This window comes from Podarcis filfolensis, assembly GCF_964270895.1.
Source record: "Podarcis filfolensis genome assembly, chromosome: 11".
Taxonomy (NCBI): Eukaryota; Metazoa; Chordata; class Lepidosauria; order Squamata; family Lacertidae; genus Podarcis; species Podarcis filfolensis.
In genome coordinates this window covers 30,017,102-30,023,562 of record NC_139613.1, presented here as the reverse complement: position 1 = coordinate 30,023,562, position 6,461 = coordinate 30,017,102, and positions in this window count along the sequence as shown.

The following is a 6,461-nucleotide window of genomic DNA, read 5'->3' as shown; positions in this document are numbered from 1 at the left end:
GGTTGGACTTGGCACTTGAGTTTTACTTTTTAAATGGAGGCAAGTCAATCTGGTAACTACCTGGAAAAAATCCAGAATGTCTCTTTTAAAGGGGAAAGCTTCACTTTTGACTGGTCTACTTAAGGTCAAACATCAAGTCAGGAGATCTGAAGGCTCTGTGCTGTCCTGTGAAGCACACTGTCCATATTATCAGATGGACAAGCAATCACATCCAGTACGTCTGGTCACTCTTTCAGAATTCCTACTCTGGTGAGTGACCTTCAGAAGTTCCTCCTCAAGGGACTGGAGTTCAGTTTTGTTCAGATCAGTGTACCTGATCCTGGAAAGTCTCTTGGGCAGCAGTGACTTCACTGATTTTAAGAGACAGACTCCGAATGACATGTTTGGGCTCTGGGGTACAATTCAGCTGAGATGTTGCTCTCACATAAAGAATTCCATTCACTGCTGTAATCATGGGCTGACTGGTAAACGTTTGGTGCTGGGGATTGGCTAATTTCTGGGAAGAAAAGCACTGAGTGTCTGAGGCTGAAGAGCTGGGGGGTTGTTAAGATAGCAAAGACTGAGGGAAAGACCCTGGTCATGCATAAGAAAGGAAATGATGAGGCAAATAAAAGTTAAGTTGAAAGCCTGGGGCCAGATTCCTCTCTGCCTTTACAAATAAATTATTCTACTTCTAAGAACAAGCAGGTCTATTGCTACATGCAAAATAATATTAAAAATGCTGCTAATTCTTGCATATATATATAGTATATATCTTCTAACATAATCATGTCCCCAGGGTAGCTAACAGAAATGTAATAAAACAACACATGATAAAAAATTTAGCAAAAATAGGTAAAAAACAAAACAAACCCCAAGACTGCAATCATGTACACACATACCTATGAGTAGGTCCCAGTTAGCTTATCACGAAACATACATGGTATAGCACTATTAAACAGATACAAACATATATGAGTAAAACTGTTGCCACTTACTATGTTCAAAAAGATTAAACGAGGTATGGTTCCCACCAAAATTTGGCAAAATAAAATTATGCATGTGCTACCCCAGACTCTGTTTGCACATATTGATGTATATTTGACCATGCTCATATATTTGAACTGGTTCCTGGTCACCACATTCTGTTTCTTGCTATATAGTTTCTTCCCATCTTCCCATAACTTCATTCCACACACACTTTTTCCTACGGCTTACCTTCCCATCCCCTGTCACTTTGAAGCATCATTGCAACAATATTTATTTTTCTGTGGCAGGACCCACATAGATTTTTTTTTTAATCCAACCAGTGCAGACATGTCTTGAAAAAGCATGTGGTAAGTTTCAAAAGATGTCATATAGAAATGCAAAGAATTCACTTGCAGGATAACTGGAGGGAGAGAAGGAGAAAGAGAGAGAGATTGACAAGCTAACAAACATTCAGGTATGCAGTTGGTTGCAATAGGGCCTAAAGAAGTAAAAGAGGTAGAAAACATTTTGCATACTGTAGATCTGGCATTTCAAAAACAAACAAACAAAGAAACCTCACAACATCTCTGCAGCTCCAATCTAAACTGCTGAACAAAATTCCAAGAGGCCAGACTAAGATCACACAATTTCCCTCTGCCACACAAGATCAGCAGCCTTGAAAGGGTGTCCAGGTAGAACAGAAGCAGGCATCATCAGACAGTGGTTTTCAGAGACTATTCCCAAGTATTATATTACTGTTAAAGTCACCTTTCCATTGCATGTTTCTTTTAAAAGATTAACGAGTGGTCCTCTAACTTTGGGGAAGGAGGACTTGTTTACTGTAGGGACCTGGGAGTGAGGGAAGCAGAAATCATGTTTCTGGGAATGATCAGATCCTGAGAGAGAAAGTAGCTTTTGGTCAGACCAGCCAAAACACGATTGGATTAATAGGATTTCCCTTGGCAATGGACCTTCACTGAGCCATACTTGAGGTGAGGTGGCTGCAGTTTTACTGCATATTTCGTATGAACCCGTGACCCTGAGTTTAAGAGCCTCATGCTCTACCCACTGAGCTATGTAGGTGGAATAAAATTTGAAAGAAACTTATAGCAAACAGGTTAACAAGTTGTTCAGGAATAGGAAAATGACAATTTTGAAAATGATTGAGGCCAAGCTATGCAAAAAAGAAAGAAAGAAAAGAAATGAAAAAAAATTGCATTAAGAACTCTTTTGCACTACAGGGTAGTTGGATAAGGATATTCATAACTGTAATGTTTGTTGGGATATTTATAAATTTGATATTTATTTTGTTTTGTTTTTGCTTCTCTTTTTTCTTTAAGTTCTTATCAATATAGTAAAAATAGAACTGTGATGTGTGAAAAATATATCCTCTACAGCAGTTTACAGGATAACCTCATTTTTTAGGCAAATTACTTCCCTTTTTTATTTAGAAAAATACATATATATCATTATTCTTTTTTTAAAAAATCAGTTTACAACAGCATGTACATAAAACCACGAAAAAAAGACATTTTTTTTCCTAATCGGAAATCAGCTAAGTATTCTGGAAATATATATATATTTAATTTATTTGCATTTTCTCTACTAGATCAGTTTCTCCTAGTTGCAATCCACATGTTCTGGCAGTTGCCCAAAGCAATAATATGACATTTAATAAGCAAAGTATCAAATTAACCAAAGAAAAAAGGGAGGGGGGAGGAAAAGGAAAACCAGAAATGGGAGCATAAAGGAATCTCAGATTCCTGACATCTTGATAACACAATTCCAAAGACCAAGTAATAGATCTGGCAGGAAATAAATGAAGGAAAATGAAGCCAAATCAAATGCACACTGATTATTGAAATTTGTTTAATACCCATATGTGCAGGAAGTAAGAGTCCAAAACAGCCCAGACCTAGGTAAAATTAGTTGTAAGAATGGCTGAGTTTAGCGAGACTTTCTTCTAGTTAGTGGGCTTAGAACTTGCAGCCTTCAAACTTTATATTGGAAACTAGAAATCCATTGTAAAATAAATGGATTAATATTTCAGTCCAAGGTGACAACTTTAAACCACAGAGACTTTTTTCCAAATAGAAGATGCTCCAGCAAGGAGCCCATGTTTCTTTTTAACTGCCAGAGCTGACTTCTGCTGCAATTTGCAGCTCACGTGAAGCATGTGAAGAAAATCTAAGCAAGGGTCAGTGCAGACTGAGTAATATTTTCTGGGCACAGGATCAACACTTAAGAAGCTCCTGGGTCAAAAGCAGATGCCTTGTCTATAGATAGATAGATAGATAGATGATAGATAGATAGATAGATAGATAGATAGATAGATAGATGAATAGACAGACAAATAGTAAGTATGGATTATATAATCAACTACTGATGAGTACAATGTGAGTTAGGCAGCATGCCCTTGTCTGGAGTGGAACATGTAATTCTGGACTGCCTCTTACTTAGACACCCAGTCCTAAAAGTATACTAGCAAAAGGAGTTGCAGGAGGAAAAGGAATGGCATGCACACTCATGCAAACAAACACACAAATCACATGTTCTGAGAAGAATGTAGTGCATATAAATCGGACTTCCGCTAATTTCTATCCACATTAGTGGGCATAGGTTACCTCCTTTGTACAGGGTTGCAATACAGCATACCCAACTTATTCACACAATCCCTTCACTTTCCCCCTTTCTATGCAGCCTCCCCCCTTTTTTTTGCCCTTCACATTTACAGTCTAAACAACTGGTATGTTTTCAGTGTTACATCTGGACCCTCTGGAAACACTCAAATATCATCACTTCGCCAGTGTGACTTCGGCCCCTTGCATACTCCAGTTAACCATAAGCACAGGGTTGGTATATTTTTGAGGGCATTTTCACAAGTGGCTTTAAGGGTGACTTCTCTCATGATGGCTGTGCAATTACATGCTGGAAACTCATAGAACATTTGTTTGAAGGCCCATCTGGAAGGTGGGTTTACTTTTGCTTGATGTGCTTGTTTGGTCACCTGTGAATGAACATGCTGTCTTCTCAGTACACCTGCCTGGGCCTTGGTCCCTTGCTATGATGGAGCACTTCCAAGTGGCTTTGGCAATCTCTGCAAGAGGACAGGTGCTTGGTTTGCTTAAAAATGTGTACCACAGATACCTGATTCATACATGGGATGTTTAGCCACCCAAAATCTTCCCAGTGGTCTAAATTTTAGGTCCACGTTCCTGTGTTTAGAAGCCCTGCTCATAAGGAAATCCCTGAATAATCTAGTCCCCGCCCCCCAAAAAATGCGAGTTAGAGGTGAAATGATAGACGTTCATAAAATTATATGTGGCATGGAGAAAGTGGATAGAGAACAGCTTTTCTCCCTGTCTCATAGCACTAGAATTCATGGACATCCAATGAAGCTGAATGTTGGAAGATTTTTTTTTAAAAAAAAGATATTTATTGGAGTTTTACAAAGACATGAATTTAAAAGATCATATAAAAAGAAAGAAATACAATAAAAGAAACATAGAAAAATACATAAAATAAGAAAAGGAAAATAAAAACAAATCCATTTTTGTAACCCTAACTCGTTATCTTATTTCCTTGGCCTCCTCACACCTCCCCTTTTTGTATTCCCATTTAAATAATCAAATCAGCAAATCCTTACCCTCTTTCATTTATCTTAACTCTATTATCTTAACATATTATAACTCTATATTTTCATCCATTTATCAATTCATTTTTGCATATTCTTATTAACTTTGTTGCTAATGCCACTTATTTTCAATCCAACATCATTTTAACATTCATTAATTTTACAGTGTTTCTGAAGATAGTCTTTAAATTTCTTCCAGTCTTCTTCCACCAACTCTTCTCCCAGGTCACGGATTCTGCCAGTCATTTCCACCAATTCCATATAATCCATCACCTTCATCTGCCACTCTTCCAGGGTGGGTAGCTCTTGTGTCTTCCAATACTTTGCAATAAGTATTCTTGCTGCTGTTGTTGCATACATAAAGAAAGTTCTATCCTTCTTTGGCACCAATTGGCCGACTATACCCAGGAGAAAGGCCTCTGGTTTCTTCAGGAAGGTATATTTAAATACCTTTTTCATTTCATTATATATCATCTCCCAGAAAGCCTTAATCTTTGGGCACGTCCACCAAAGGTGAAAGAATGTACCTTCATTTTCTTTACATTTCCAACATTTATTATCGGGCAAATGATATATTTTTGCAAGCTTGACTGGGGTCATGTACCACCTGTAAATCATTTTCATAATATTCTCTCTTAAGGCATTACATGCCGTAAATTTCATACCGGTGGTCCACAACTGTTCCCAGTCAGCAAACATAATGTTATGACCAATATCTTGTGCCCGCTTAATCATAGCAGATTTAACCGTTTCATCCTGCATATTCCATTTCAACAGCAAGTTATACATTCTTGAAAGTATCTTAGTTTTGGGGTCTAACAATTCTGTTTCCAATTTTCATTTTTCCACCTGGAAGCCAATTTTTTTGTCCAAATTATAGGCCTCTCTTATTTGATAATAATGAAGCCAGTCTCACACTTTATCTTTTAATTTCTCAAAACTCTGCAATTTCAGTTTATCTCCTTCTTGTTCCAAAATTTCCCAATATTTCGGCCATTTGGCCTCCATATTGAGCTTTTTCTGAGCCTTCGCTTCCATTGGTGACAACCACCTTGGGGTTTTATTTTCCAATAACTCTTTATATCTTATCCAGACATTGAACAATGCTTTCCTGACAATATGGTTGAATGTTGGAAGATTTAGGATAGGTAAAAGGAAGTATGGGATGCGGGTGGCACTGTGGGTTAAACCACAGAGCCTAGGACTTGCCGATCAGAAGGTCGGTGGTTTGAATCCCCGTGACGGGGTGAGCTCCTGTTGCTTGGTCCCTGCTCCTGCCAACCTTGCAGTTCAAAAGCACATCAAAGTGCAAGTAGATAAATAGGTACCGCTCCAGCGGGAAGGTAAACGTTTCTGTGCGCTGCTCTGGTTCACCAGAAGTGGCTTAGTCATGCTGGCCACATGACCCGGAAGCTGTACGCCGGCTCCCTTGGCCAATAAAGTGAGATGAGCGCCGCAACCCTAGAGTCGGTCACGACTGGACCTAATGGTCAGGGGTCCCTTTACCTTTACCTAAAAGGAAGTACTTACTCACGCAGCACAAAGTCAAACTATGGAACTCATTCCCCAAGGAAGCAGGGATGGCTACTAACTTGGATGGTTTTTAAAGAGGATTCAAGGCAAATTCATGGAGGAAAGAGCTATCAATGGCTATGTTCTACCAGAGTTGGAGATTGCAATGCTTCTGAATGCTAGTTGCTGGACACCATAGGAGGGGAGAGTGTTCTTTTGCTCATGTTCTGCTACCTGGTTTCGCACAGGTATCTGGTTGGCTACTGTGAGAACAAGCTGCTGGATTGAATGGACCAGTGGCCTGGTCCAGCAGGCTATTATTGTGTTCTTATGCCCACCTCTGATAGCTAGGCAGCATCAGCAATGG